Source organism: Hylobates moloch, unplaced genomic scaffold (genome assembly GCF_009828535.3).
Source record: "Hylobates moloch isolate HMO894 unplaced genomic scaffold, HMol_V3 SCAFFOLD_12, whole genome shotgun sequence".
NCBI lineage: Eukaryota > Metazoa > Chordata > Mammalia > Primates > Hylobatidae > Hylobates > Hylobates moloch.
In genome coordinates this window covers 75,703,197-75,719,253 of record NW_026652287.1, presented here as the reverse complement: position 1 = coordinate 75,719,253, position 16,057 = coordinate 75,703,197, and positions in this window count along the sequence as shown.

Sequence of the window (16,057 nt, the reverse complement as noted above, 5' to 3'; positions counted from 1 at the left end):
TGGATAACATTTATTTTTAGGTATTTTATTCTTTTGGATGCTATTATAGATTTATTTTCCCCTTAGTTTTATTTTTCGATTGTTCATTGCTAGTATATGGAAATACAATTGCTTTTGTGTATTGATTTTATAGCCTGCAATCTTAGTGAACTTCTATTAGTTTGAATAGGTTTTTTCATGGATTTCTAAGTACACTGTATATATAAGATTATGTTACCTGTGAATAGAGATATTTCTTTCTTTCCATCTGGATGCCTTTTATTTTCTTGCCTGACTGTACTGATTAGAACCTACAGTACAGTGATGAAAGAATCTGTGAGAGCAGACATCTACCCTTTGTTTCTGATTTTAGAGGGAAAGTTTTCAGTCTTTCACCATTAAGTATGATGTTATCTGTGAGTTTTCATGTACGCTCTTTATCAGGTGGAGGAAATTTCCTCCTATTCCTAGTGTGTTTAGTATTTTCATCATGATAGGGTGTTGGATTTTATCAAAGGCTTCGTGTCTCTAGATATGATTATGTGGTTTCTGTCCATTATTCCTTTAATATGGCATATTACAATGATTTATTTTTCTCCCCATAGTTAATCAAACCACATTCCTGGAATAAATCCTACTTGGTCATGGTGTATAATTCTTTCATATGTTGCTGGATTCAGCTGCTATCTAATAATATTTTGTTAAGGATTTTGTTCATTGTACATTCATTGGTCTGTAGTTTTCTTATGATATCTTTTTCTAGTTCTGGTAGCAGGGTAATACTGGCCTCATAGAGTGAATTGGAATGTGTTCCCTCCTCTTCTGTTTCTTGGAAGAGTTCATGAAGGATTGGTGTTAGATCTTCTTTAAATACTTGGTAGAATTTTCCAGTGAAACCCTTTTAAGCTTTGAATGTTTATTTTTTCTTGGTCAGTCTAGCTAAATAAAGATTTGTCAGTTTTGCTGTTTTCAAAGACCAACTTTTGGTTTCATCAATATTATCTATTTTTTTAATTCTCTGTAGCATTTATTTCTACTCCAATCTCTACTATTTCTTTCCTTCTGCTGGACTGGGGCTTAATTTGCTCTTTTTTTTTTTTTTTTTCTAGGTGGGAGGTCTTAAGATGGAAGCTTAGGTTATTAATTTGATATCTTCCTTTTAAAAATTGGCATTTACAGGTATAAATTTCCTTCTAAGCACTGCTTTAGCTATATTCCACAAGTTTTGGCATGTGGTGCTCTCATTTCATTCATTTCAAAATATTTTAAAATTTCCTTCTGATTTCTGTTTTATTAGTTCGGAATATATTGTTTAATTTTCACATATTTGTGTATTTCTCAAATTTCCTTCTGTTACTGATTTCTAGTTTTATTCCCTTGTGGTTAGAGAACATATTTTGCATGATTTCAATCTTTTTAAATGTATTGAGACTTATTTTAGGTCTAACGCATGGTCTGCCCTGGAGAGTGTTCCGTGTGCACTTGAAAAGAATGTGTATTCTGCTGTTGTTTGATGGAGTGCTCTATAGATGTCTGTTAGATCTAGTAGGCTTATAATGTTGTCAATGTTTTCTATCCATTTTCTTGTTGGTCTTCTGCCTAGTTCTAGTTTTAGCTGTTTTCCATGGCTACCGATGTTGTGAGCCTATCAGTTTCCAAGGCTATTTCAGAGCTGTGGAAGGTAGAATGGGAAAAGCGCAAGTTAAATCTCCTAAAATCTTGCCGAGCTTATTATGATTCAGCCATTTATATTGAATAAATGTTTCTCAGATAGTTGTAAGCCTTTTGCTAATTTCCAGAGTTCTGAAAGAAGTTGATTTTCTTGAAATTTACCCATATTTTCATTGATTTTATAGAGGAACAGATTTTTGGAGATCTTCTTTCTACCATTCCCCCTGATACCCTGGAAATGATAAGTTTTTAGTATAAAAGGTGATGGCTGATCTGAGCCATCTTTTTTTTTTTAAGTCCTGCAAATAAATTCTAAGTACATAAATACATTTTGCATAAGGCTGAATTGATCAAAATGTGGTTGAGGATCATCTCCATCAGAATTACCTGGGAGGTACATTAAGGATACAGATTACTAGACCATGCCAGGCAATATTAAACCAGCTTCTCTAGAGGGAGAACCCATTACCTTATTATTTTTCACAACTTCCATGTTATTTATATATATATGTACAAACTAAAATTGAAAAATCACTGCCATGTGGTATTCTACAACTGATGTAATTCAGTGCTTACATACTGTCTATTGAGTTGTAAAATTGATTTTGAGCATCTTGAAATTCAGCAACAGGAACTTTGGCAGATAATAACACTTTCCTTAAGTTTTACATTTATCAATTATACTTTAACATTGTTTTAACATAGCATATCATGAAAATATCAAGAGTTATGCATCTACTATTTGGTAGTGGCTCATGGGCTTTCATTCTGTCACTTACTTCTCAAGGGTATGATTTTTTATCCCTATTTTAAAGGCAAAGAACCTGCCAAAGGCAAAGAATGGTCATGTGACTAACAAGTGACAGAACTAGAATTTAAAAGAAGTATTCCTTGTACTAAATCCCATGTTCTTTCTGCTTTACCTTCCTAGTTCTCATAGGCTACATTGTTATTAGACACTTCTCACTTGAACATAATGATTATTTTGCCAATAAATCCATAGCACATATTCACTTCAATTTCTTTTAAAATACTTTAGCACATTAGACGTCTTTCTTACTCTTTGTAATGTGATTCAAACTCTCTTTGTCTGAAAGCTACAAAATAATTGCAAATAAAAATGAGTTGAATGTCACAGGCATGAAATGTGGTATGCATGAGCAAGGAGGCAAGACAATTTGGAGCCTGTCTGTGGGCCAAGGGCTGAATTTCATAGCAGCTCTAAAATGAAGGTGAAAGAAAGGAATTGAGGCCCTTAAGCAAACCAAATCAAATTAGTTCAAAGAAAAGGAAATGACTTTTCACATTAATAGAGATGAGCTGGCATGCACATGCTAAACACCCTCATATTTTCAAATGACTATGTGTCACTTTCTCAAGGCTGTGGGCAATGGGTGTATATTTTAACAGATGATTTCAAAAGAACAAATTTTCTCAGTGAGCTGGCCATCATTTCCTAGTGCAATTTTTAAGCTATGGGGCTATTTCTTAGAATTCTGAATTTTGTTCATCACTTGTCAAAGGAGAGAGCATGGCACAGAGGGGTGCCCCTGTAGCCCCAGATGTACCTAGAAAATTGGATGTCCTGCTTCAGAGACTTTTAGAGCTGTCAGCTTTTGATTTTGTTCTCACCCTTTCTGTGCCTGTGCAAAATTCCTCAGGTCAATTATGTGTGATGGAGGACTCAGCAGAAATCCTACTGTACAGAATTAATTTTGTGCTCTGAATTTTATCAGATTGGTTCATGTATGGGTATATATTCCTTACTAAGTGCCAATTTTTAGATAAATGGACTCAGAACTCTTTGAAAAGAGGGACTGTGTATCATTTAGTCTTGCACTCTCAAAACCTAACATGGTACCTTGTTCATAGTAGGCACTTGAAGCGTTCGAAGAATAAGCAGCTGTATTCATGATCTATGAATACAAATTCACAGATCATACTTCTCATCTGTTCTCAACCTATTGCTTTATTAGAAAATAGACTTTTTAACAGTCCAATAATAATTCAGTAAGTATAAAGGTAAAGAATAAAAATAAAATGAAAAATCTATGTGCCTACCTACTTTGAAAAACAAGAATGTTATAGTTAACTTTGATGTGTCCTGAGTAACCAAACCCTTTTCTCTCCACTGTATGCCCCACCCCAGAGGTAACTACCACCCTTAACTTTGAGTTTATCATTCAGTCTAGTGGGTTTTTGTTGTTGTTGTTGTTGTTGTTTGTTTGTTTTCTGAGATGGAGTTTCACTCTTGTTGCCCAGGCTGGAGTGCAATGGCGCTATTTCAGTTCACTGAAACCTCCACCTCCCGGGTTCAAATGATTCTTCTGCCTCAGCCTCCCGAGTAGCTGGGATTACAGGTGCCCACCACTACATCCAGCTAATTTTTGTATTTTTAGTAGAGATGGGATTTCGCCATGTTGGTCAGGCTGGTCTTGAACTCCTGACCTCAGGTGATCCACCCACTTTGGCCTCCCAGATGCTGGGATTACAGGCGTGAGCCACTGCGCCTGGCCCTAGTGCTTTTATATTAAAAATAATTGTGCCTCTAATCATTAGGGAAATGAAAATCAAAACCATAACGTGATACCATCTCACGCCAGTCAGAATGGCGATTATTAAAAAGTCAAAAAACCAAGAGATGCTGGCAAGGTTGTGGAGGAAAAGAAATGCTTCTACACTGTTGGTGGGAATGTAAATTAGTTCAACCATTGGGGAAGACAGAGTGATGATTCCTCAAAGACCTAGAACCAGAAATATCATTTGACCCTTCAATCCCATTACTGGATATATACCCAATGAAATATAAACCATTCTGTTACAAAGATACATGCATGCGTATATTCATTGAAGCACTATTCACAATAGCAAAGACATGGAATCAACCCAAATGCCCATCAATGATAGACTGGATAAAAAAAATGTGGTACATATACACCATGGAATACTATGCAGCCATAAGAAAGAATGAGATCATGCCCTTTGCAGAGACATGGATGGAGCTGGAAGCCATTATTGTCAGCAAACTAATGCAGGAACAGAAAACCAAACACTGCATATTCTCACTTATAAGTGGGAGCTGAATGATGAGAACACATGGACACAATGGAGAGAACAACACACACTGGGGCCTGTTGTGGGGTTAGGGGGAGGGAGAACATCAGGAAGAATAGCTAATGGATATTGGGCTTAATACCTAGGTGATGGGTTGATCTGTGCAGCAAACCACCATGGCACACATTTACCTGTGTAGCAAACCTGGACATCCTGCCCATGTCCCCCAAAACTTAAAAGTTGAAGAAAAAACAAATAATAATTTGTTTTTTCATTATTAAAATGTTGCTTTTTTTCGGCCGGGTACAGCAGCTCACACCTGTAATCCCAGCACTTTGGGAGGCCGAGGCAGGCAGATCACCTGAGGTCGGGACTTTGAGATCAGCCTGACCAACATGGGGAAACCCCATCTCTACTAAAAATACAAAATTAGCTGGATGTGGTGGCGCATGCATGTAATCCTAGCTACTGGGAGGCTGAGGCAGGAGAATCGCTTGAACCCGGAAGGTGGAGTTTGTGGTGAGCCGAGATTGTACCATTGTACTCCAGCCTGAACAATAAGAGTGAAACTCCATCTCAAAAATAATAAATAAATAAATAAATAAATAAATGAATAAATAAATAATAAATAAATAAAATGTTGCTCTTTTTAGTAGAGAGGGTATAAGTAATTTCTGTTTAAATTATCACTAACCCTTATTGATGGGCTCTAAGTCCATAAGGGGTGTGACATAAAGGTCAAAGAGGCTTGCCTTCTCAAAATATATTTAAATCTAAATAGGAGTTTTCATAGCCTTCCCCCAGTGGAGTCTGCAATATGGGATGAATAAAGGAGAGGTTTTTGACTGAGGGCTGTTCTTAATGTCTCTGTACATTCCCACTTGACCTCACATGCTGCTGTTGTTAATGAGACTCTTTACTGGCTGGAGACCTAACGCCCCCTAAGAGCATGGACTTACGGCACGAGGAAACATGGCTACAATTCTTATTATTTAAATAGCTACTTCTCTTGGATTTGTTGATTATAACAGCTTCATCACCTTGTAGATATGGTAGGCAAAAGCCACGTTCAAACGTAGGCCTAATACGTCAAAGTTGTTTTCTCACAGAAGATGAAAGAAGTGATTTATAGTTTACTCGCAGAGAAGAGTTTGAGACCACATGAGAGAGAGGCTTTTCTTCTAGGAAACTGTAGGAACCTGATAGACTTTCCAGAAGAGGGAAGCTTTGCTCTGGTTGTTCTTTCTCATGGGGGTAGATTTCCTACTTTTTCACAGCTTCTTTTCCTTGAGTAGGACTAGGGTTTTTTTTGTTTGTTTGTTTTGTTTTTTGTAAGACAGAGTCTCACTCTGTCACCAGGCTGGAGGGCAGTGACATGATCTTGACTCACTGCAACCCCTGCCTCCCAGGTTCAAGTGATTTTCCTGCTTCAGCCTCCTGAGTAGCTGGGACTACAGGCATGTGCCACCATGCCCAGCTAATTTTTTTTTTTTTGTATTTTTAGTAGAGATGGGGTTATACCATGTTGGCCAGGCTGGTCTTGAACTCCTGACCCCAGATGATCCACCTGCCTTGGCCTCCCAAAGTGTTGGGATTACAGGCATGAGCCACCATGCCCTGCCAAGACTGATTTTTTTCTTTGTTCACCAGGGTGAGTAAATACAATCTTTCAAATACTCTCAAGAGTAGGCCTGCCTGAGTTTTGCTTGACTTTGAATGAATATGATTCAATTCTCAAATACCTTGGTATTGAAAGTGGGGTATAGATGGTCTATTATATTGACAGTATTTTTACATTAGTCTTATTCATGTAGCACATATTTGTTGAGCATGTAATGTGTGCTAGATGCTAGCAATATAACATTATATAGAATAGATATAGCCTCTGCCTTCAAAAAGTCAATAGTCTACTATGGGAGGCAGACATGAATTCTAATTGCAGTAAGTGCTATGAAGAAAAAGCATACTTCATTTTGCTAAGTGTCATGGAGAGGAACCTCTTCCACCTGTTTCCTATTTCCTTGTGGAGCAGTATGAATTAATACAGTACTCCTGGCTTCTCTGAATGGGGCATGTCTAGCTTAGCCTTTCCCATCCCTTTGCTTTTGGGATGGGCTTGTCTGCTCTGAGTCTCTGCCTCTGAGTGGGAATTAGGGTTGGAGCCTTCCAGGTTTCCAGTGCTGCTGTGACTGCATAGGTCTATCTAATTCTGCCACTTAAATTAGGAAATCCACTGATACCCTGCACTTAAGTACAGTCCCCAGCCTAGCCTTTATTAGTATTTTGTTGATAGTTGACTGTCATCTGTTGATCCCATTGTCTCTCTCAATTCAGAATTTGGGTGGAATAAGTGGTGTTATTATTGGGTGCCTCAAACCTCAAGAGTAAGAATCAATTTGACGCTTATACTAGGGGAACTGACAGAGTGTAATTTCTGGAGCACTGTAATTTCTGGACCAGTGGTTTTCAAAATTCTGCTGCTCACAGGAAGGTGGATTGTAGTGAGCTGACAGGGCCAGACCCTGTCCCCTTCACCATGCCTGCAGTGATGGCAGATTTGTTTTGATCTATTTTACATATTAAGCTTCCACATAAAAATTCTGAGCTTAAAAATAGTTTAAAACCAGTGCCTTGAACTTACTGCTTTCAAACATTTTAAACCACAATCCTCAGTCACAGTTACATTTTATATTATTCAAACTCGTATATATTATATACATGTGTATACTGACCTTACTATCCATGGTATAGTTTATTGCATTCCATTTCATACCATTAGAAAGAGAAGTTTGGTTAAAACTCATGGAATTGATTGCACAGCCCTCATTACATGAATTTAAAAAATTCTGCACAAGACCATGTTTATTTTATCTCAGGCCTCTTGTCTAGTAATGACCTGACCTTCCCCTGATCGTATCCCTTTTGCCCCAAGGGCCTTATTTCTTTTGGAGCTCAATATATTATTCATTTTCTGTATACAAATACATTAGGGCTAAACTTATGAAATTACCACCCCTTCTGAGAAAGTACTTTTTCAACATTGTTATTATTGCTGAGGATTTCAACAATAGCAAAATAATGTATTACATTCCAAACTTGGCAGATGTTACTAAATATTTCTCTTGAGGCTCATTTTCAACCATATTATTACTACTGGCCTGTTTTGTTGGGTTTAATGAGATAATTTTCTATCAAATCATGGTAGTGAACAGAGCTGACACAAATTCTCAAGTTCGTGGTTAAGTTTATACTCCATTGGAAAGTTTCTTTTATATAACAGTATTGGCAGGGCTCATGTTTTAGAATCAATTATTTATGTGGGCCTATTCACCACCGCTACCCCATTCTACACAGTGTGACATCCAGAAAACGGCCATTTTGATGAGCATGATGAAGGCAGTATCATTTTTGTGCTTGATGCAGTGCCCGGAAAGTTCAGGTCTGGGTGGCATCCTGAGAAAGGGAGCAAGGCAGCATGGTGATGCCAGGCGCAAGAAGGTGGGGGTGTCCATAGGGAAGTGAGATGTTCTGCAAAAAAGTCAGAGGGCATCTCAGAAAACAGGGCCACCTTCCTGATGTAGCTCCCAACAGTCCTGTCCCCTAATCTCTTCCAGCCCCCAAATATATGAAGCTGACTTCAGAGAGATAAACACCAAGAAGTCAACCCATTACTTAGCATTTGTTTCCAAAATAAGACATCTTCTAGTTAGGAGAGCTTCTGACCGAGGGGCAAGTGGTTTATCCTCAAGATGGTAGAAAAGCAATGTGCATGCTCAGTAAAACTTGGCCTCACCAGACGCCAGGCTCAAAGAGTCCTCTTCCCGGCCTTTCTTGCGTCACTGCCTGTTTGCTTGAAATAAGCAGTAGAAATAGTCAAACACAGGTGCTGGCTGCACTGGCAGCACAGCCTCTCCTCCAGATTCAGGCTCTCCCTGGATGGCACTGGCTGGTAACCACAGAGTGAAGATCTAATCAAGCCAATGCTGGCTCCCTGCCCACCACTAGCTGGTTTTGTTCAGCTTCCCCATTGTTGATAATAAAACACAAGTGAGCCTTCAGTTTCTTGCCTGCTATTTCCAAAACCAGCATTTGCTGCATGCTCTCTGACTTGCAATTTGGTGGCATCCTGGACAGGACACTTGCCTACAATCAGCACACCTGGCTTCTTTGTCTAGGTTTTGCCTCCAACACATGGTACACATCACTTCGGCTACCTGTGCTTTATTTCAAATGGAGATACTAACCCCTAATGTTGGCCAAGCTTTGTGATTTTTTATCTCAGGGATTTATCAGGGTTGAAAGCAGAAAAAGCTTTAATGAAATTCAAGACTCTGTCCTAAGATCCTAAACGGTTGAAGTGTGTCCTGAAAGGGGCTAGAGTGGAACAGGCCTTTGAGAAACAATAAGGCTGGAAGGAGAGATTTCCGGTGACTGGGAGGGAGAGACAGATCCTGCCCTCAGAATCTGTACCCTACTCAGGTTGTGACAAGGCCTCGGGGGGAAGTGTTGACAGGAAGGGCACCTGCAGGAGGCTTAGGTTCTCCCATTTGTGTTCCCCTGTTTCATCTGAGATTTCTAGCCTTGGCAAAGAAGCAGCAGAACCTGGGATAATGGGTGTCTCAGCCACAGCCAGTGTGGACCCGCAACTGGCACCTTGAGGGAATTCCCCATCTTGAAGCTAGTAAGACCCCGGGACCTTTACATATTTGCAGGAGGGAACCCAAGAAAGCATAGGTTTAACTTCTAGGTCCAGCGAGAGTGGAGCTTGGAGTCAGCATTATAGTGATTTCAAGAACGGGAAGAATAGGTAATGCACAATTTTTTGCATACCCAAGTGAATGGACTGAGGTTCTTAGTCTATACGTGTGTCACTGTATTTACTCAGTGAACTCTCAGAAAACCTTGTACTTCTTTTCTGCACACACTGAGCTTCTCTGCCAGGTGCCTTCTGAGAACATGAGAGCTTCATGCTAGGCTGGCTTTGATGCAGTGTGGGCAAGACCTGGAACACAGAGTCGTGAAAGTTGGAGGCTTGGAGTCCTGCCCACGGGTGGATGAGTGGCCCAGGCAGGCCAAGACTAAGTGCTGAAAGCCCATCGGTGCAGAATCATCCCATCAGGGCCGCATCGGAGTAACAGTCAAGCAGCAGCTCTTTGCCCGGTCTCCTTTTGCACCAGCTGTAGCTATTTGGGACTGATATGTTCTCAGGGCTTCCTCAGCCCCAAGTCCATGACCCCGTTTGTGCTTAAGGTGAACAGACGTCTCTCCCTTTAACAGAGGGGCAGGAACCCAGGAGACTGCTGAGCCAAAGCTTCTCCCCAGCTGTAATGCTTTCCTGAAATAGAGACTTTGCCTTGGCTCTTAGACCCAGCTCCATACTTTACAGTTCCCAGTTAGTCATGGAAAGAGGAAGGTGCCTAAAAATAAGCACCATCTGGGCCCACAAGGTTCAGCAGGGCACACTCACAGCTAATGGAGAAAGTTTCAGTCTGCCTTTGTGGTCCTGGAAACCCAGCTGTGACGAGCTTGCCAGAAGGGCCCTTCAAGCCGTGTTATTCTGAGTGTCTCTCAGGGCAGCCTTTGCAAAGGCAACTTTTCACTGCCTGTAAGTTCTTGAGGTCACCCAAGGATAGCAGCTTCAGGGAAAATATGAGAAAAAATGTATTTTTAGTGCATTTTCTCATGTCTTTGTGTTGCCCCTCTCTCTCTTTCATGCTTCTGCAGTCCCCACTCCACTCCGCATTAGCTACCTAGCTTCTGTGCCTGGTCATCTTCCCAGATGCCCAGAGACTTCTATGATGCCCTGAGCCTCCCTTTCCTAACACCCTTTTGACTCTCCTCTTTATAAAAACTGACACATCTGTCCTTCAGAGAATGAAGCTAATCTGATAAATTAATTCATAACAAAGTGTAAAGGAGGATGGTTTAAGATGACCTGTTATATAGAAAATGGCTGCACTTTTATACTGGTTAAAAAAACATATACAATTTACCATCTTAACCACTTTTAAGTGGACAGTTCGGTAGGGTTCAGCTTATCTATAATGGTATGAAATGGATCCCCAGAATGCTTTCGTCTTGCAGAACTGAACCTCTGTAGTTATTAAATGATTCCTTACTTCTCCTTCCTCCCAAACACTGGTAACCGCTATTCTACATTTTCATATCTATAAATTTGACTACTTTAGATACCTCATATAAGTGGAATCATACAGTTATTGTCCTTTTGTGACTGGCCTATTTTACTTAACATACTGTCCTCCAGGTTCATTTCTGTCTTAGCAAATAACAAGACGTCCTTCCTTGTTAAGGGAGCATGGTATTCCATTGCATGTACATAGCACATTCTGTTTATCCATTCATCTATTAATGGACATTTGGGTTGCTTCCACCTCTTTGCTATTGGGAATAGTGCTGCTAAGAACATGAGTGTTCACATGTCTCTTTGAGATCCTGCTTTCAATTATTTTGGAAATATACCCAGAAATGGGATTTCTGGACCACATGGTAGTTCTATTTGTAATTTTTTAAAGAACAGCCACACTTTTCCATAGTGGCTGCATCATTTTACAACCCAATAAACAGTGCACAAAAGTTCCAACTTCTTTACATCCCTGCCAACCCTTGTTTTCTGGGTTTTTTTTTTTTTTTTTATTTGATAGTAGTGATCCTAATGGGTGTCAGAGTATGATTGCATTTTAAGGGAAGACTTTCATGCTTCACCCTGAAAGAATGATGATGGTGTTGATTTCAGGCTCTGGCACAAGCCAAGAGGAAATATTAGATATTTTGTTTAGGAAATTCTTGTTGCATCCTTCAAATCACATGACATAAGCCTCAGCAGAATCATTATATATCACTTGAGTGACAGCTATCTGGGTCACGTGCCCCTGAGGTCTAGATAAGATTACCTTCTCCATACCCCATTCTAGAATTGAGAAAAGTCAGATTCATGACATAGGATTCTGCACATTTCTGGAGGGTTTATTTGTCATGGTCTTATCTCTGTTTTGTGGTTCCTGCTCATGTTATGTTTTTTTTTTCCCCTCTCCTATCTATATCATTCTTGTTCTGTTTCACATGAATGCAGACCTGGACCTGAGCCACTTTTCTTGATTTCCCAGAAATAGTCACTCACTCAAAGCCCTTGTATGTGCAGCAGATTTCACTGATGCTTTAAGGAGGAGTTTATGTTGCAAAAAAGCAAGCTATTTAAAAATGAATATTAGCTCTCCTGCTTCTAGAAGTTCTTTGTGCCATCTTGCCTCAGAGCACTTGTTTCCCCTGCTGTCAAGCCACTCTCTACAGCACCATTTGCCATTTTGCTGACTTCTTCTTTCCCTTCTCCCTCTATCTTTTCATCTGAGTCCTTTCTAACTCCTAGTTTGCCAGGGCTCTGTGCTGCACCAGCTAGAACCATGTGGGACTAATGGGCTCTTGTCCCAGGTTCATGCCTCATTTCTTTTCCAAGGTCAACAGACATCTCTCCTCTTGAGAGAGAGATATAAGAACCCTAAAGCCTGGGCCAAAGTTTCTCCGCAGCTGTAATGGTTTCCTGAAGCTGGAGATTTTGCCTTGACTCCTAGACCCAGTCCTCCTTCCATACTTTAGAGTTCCCAGGGATGCCAAATTCTCCTCTCTTTATGCTGCACAACAAATCAACTCCCTCAAACTCCACTGTAAGTAAGCCCTCCTTTGCCAACCCAAATCTCAAAATGTTTACCTAAATAAAATACTCTTTCTCCATTTATAAGCTCAAAACAGCAGTGGAGATCTTGAGTTTTCCTTTAGAAGGTCTATACACCTTCCTTGAGAAGGTAATGGTTTGAAAAGCATTTGTTTTCCTTCTTATACTCCAGAAATCTCTGTGATTTTCTGTTGTTGACAACCATTCTGACTGCATGCTTTTGGGAAGGCTTCTTGGAATGGCTGAGTCTTGGAAAAAAAAAAAAAGGTAGGATTCTGACAAATGTATTTCTTTTCTCCATTGCAGCTGAAATCAAGGCTAGCTAGGCATGGTTAACAGTGTTTCCTAAAGCTGTTTGAGTCTATTTACTTCAAGGACTCTCTTTTGCACTACCCATGGAAGCTAGACTTCCAGATTCCCCACAATGTTGGCTTTCTAACTTGAGCAACTGTTTTGTGCCTTACTCACACACTGGTTGCTGTTTGCGGCAGGAGGCTAAAAGAGATGTTAGACTGTGTAGCACTTGGCTGTAATTATATACTCCTTGACCTCACCTACATAGTTGAAACCCCTGCTGCCTCCCTCCAGACCGATATCCTAGTGGGGAGTCTGGCTGAAGATTGAAAGGTTGTCATGGAAGTCACATTTAATTGCTTCCTCTTACTATATATGGTCGGCTGGAAATGGTATCATGAAGCTAATCTTGTAATCCTTTTCTTCCTGAAAGGAGAACAGTGGAATTCTGTGAGCCAGAGAAATGTAGGCAGCTGGGAGTCGAACTTAAGCACCAGTATGGTAGGCACCAGCCCTCCTGTCCAGTCTCATTAGCCCTTCAATGGTGATAATGACGTAGTCGGAAGGCAGCTGAAGACTGCAAAGGAGCCAGACTGCAGAGGTCACTGGGAGGGGCAGAACATGGCATGAGGGAGAAGAAATGTAAAGGGAAATAGTATTGTCACCAAATTTGAGAGCTGAAAAAAGAATTGCATCCAAATATGGTAAAAGCTCACAGATGTTGTCTTTTAACTATCCTATCTATGTCAAAAGAGGTTGTAAACAGGATACAGCAGTGGGAGCAAAAATCTACTTGCCCGGTAGTGAGAGACAGCTTGTGTTTCTGGAATGCCCCACGCTCCATCTATCTGCCTATCTCATTTTCTCTATCTGAAACAACTTTCTACCTGGGTCTCACCTACCCCGCATGCTGCCATTTCCCCTGGGATTACTTCTACTGGTCCTTCACATTTCAGCATAGACGGCATTTCCTCTGGGAAATCTTGGGCTGCTGGAGACTGGGTGAGGTACCAACACAGGTCATACAACATATGTACTAAGTATTGTAATTGGATCTGTCCTTATTTATCTTTTCTATTAGGTCAAGACTAAGGACTGTGTTTTCTTCATTGCTGCACCCACAATGCCTAGCACAGTGCCTGAAGTATAGAAGACAGTCAATAAATATTTGTTGAAGGAATAGATGATTGAATAAATGGGCTAGTAGAAAATAATCATTTTCATGTCTTCTGTGGACCAAAACCAAATCCTTTATTAGTCCCAATCCTTTACTGAACATATTCTATGTGGAAAACCTAATTTAGGGTTTTTAAAAACATATGTAAGGGTTAATTCTGGCTATAGAAAATTGCTTTATTGAGGGTGGAATCTTTGGAGAGTCAACCAAAAAAGGTTAAGCATTCTGTGAAAGAATACAGTAGCCGGAGAATTTCATCCCAAAGGTCAATGTTGTCAGCTTTGAATCTCAATTTCTTTTATATCTTTGAGCATTGGGTTACAGAATCTATGGTTATCATCCAAACTAAAGGGAATGAAAGCTTTACTCTGAAGGAACTGGGTCCAGTGAGTATCTTAGTTACTTTTCTACATGCCACATAAGTGACAGACAAATACATGTCAACATAAAAATGTATAGGTTAGAAATACACGTTTTTGAATGCAGGAGACCTCATTGTTTTGATGACACATAAAGTTTACAAAATCTGGCAATACAGAATCACCTTGGGTTGATCTTTTTTTAAAATATATTTTTTAAATGGATTCTTAGAAATATGGCCTGGCCATTATTCATTCCACTACTCTTCCCACTTTTTTTTTTTTTTTTTTTTTTTTTTGAGATGGAGTTTCACTCTTGTTGCCCAGGCTGGAGTGCAATGGTACAGTCTCAGCTCATTGCAACCTCCACCTCCCAGCTTCAAGTGATTCTCCTGCCTCGGCCTCCTGAGTAGCTGGGATTACAGGCACCCGCCACCATGCCCAATTAATTTTTTTAAATTTTTAGTAGAGATGGGGTTTTGCCATGTTGCCCAGGCTGGTCTCGAACTCCTGACCTCAGGTGATCCACCAGCCTCTGCCTACCAAGGTGCTAGGATTACAGGCATGAGGTACCATGCCCGGCCCATTTTTTTTGTTGTTGTTGAGATGGAGTCTCGCTCTGTGCCCAGGCTAGAGTGCAGTTGCACAATCTTGGCTCACTGCAACATCTGCCTCCTGGGTTCAAGCAATTCCCCTGCCTCAGCTTCCTGAGTAGCTGGGACTATAGGTGCGTCCCACCATTCCTCGCTAATTTTTTTGTATTTTTGGTAGAGAGGGGGTTTCGCCATGTCAGCCAGGTGGACCTCCTCATCTGCCCAACTCTACCTCCCAAAGTTCTGGGATTACAGGCGTGAGTCACCGCACCAGGCCTTCCCACTATTTTTGAATGCTCATTCTGTAGTGGTCAATCTTGGCTTTGACATAGACCCTGCAACACTTTCTATATGTTATTACTATCAAATGGAAATAACAGAAAAAATTAATACCAAGAATAACAACAACAGCGAATTATTACATTTTGAGCTATCACTTAATCTTTTTATTGATAAATTTTAATTTTTTTGCTTTTAGGAAATATTTCAGCCATACCAGAAGGATAGAATAGCATTTTATTTTATGTTAAATAAGCTATTACATGCATTTGAATTTTTTCCTCTTCTAGAGCACATTTTCCCTTTCAATGTTTGCCAAAATTATCGAAAAACATAATTATTTCATCTGACAAAAGCATGATTTCTGAGATAGTTGCCAAAATTTTTATCTTTTTGTGAAACATTTTAAAATAAGATTGCAGTTAAACACAGTTCCTTAAAAATGTACTCCCTGATTATATGAACCAGGATTAGAAAATTAAAATTCCCATGCATTCCAGAATTATCAGTGAGAAGCCACAGTAAAAATTTTATTTTTAAAATTCTTCCGCCATGTGAATACATTTATTTTTAAAAAGCAAATGAAGGGTAATCTTGACACATCAAAACTTATAGGAGAACTAAAGCCTCAATGTTTTTGAAACACAGCATATGGACTTTTGGGTGAGTTCTAAGCTTGCAAACCATAGCTGCCCGTCTTTCTTGATACATTTTATAAAAATGATACTAAATTTTATTCTTTCACTTACATATCTAATCAGTATTTATTGACTTCCCATCAGGTGCCAGGACCTGTGATAGGTGCTGAGAGAGGTCAGTGATTTGCTGTGGCACCTGCCCTTATGCTGTGTACTCTAGCATGATTCTCCTTCCACCTGAATGGTAGACTTCCCCTTGGTGATACAGTGCATTGAATTACATTATAGAATTATTCCTCATTTTTAACACGGTGAGCATAGTAACT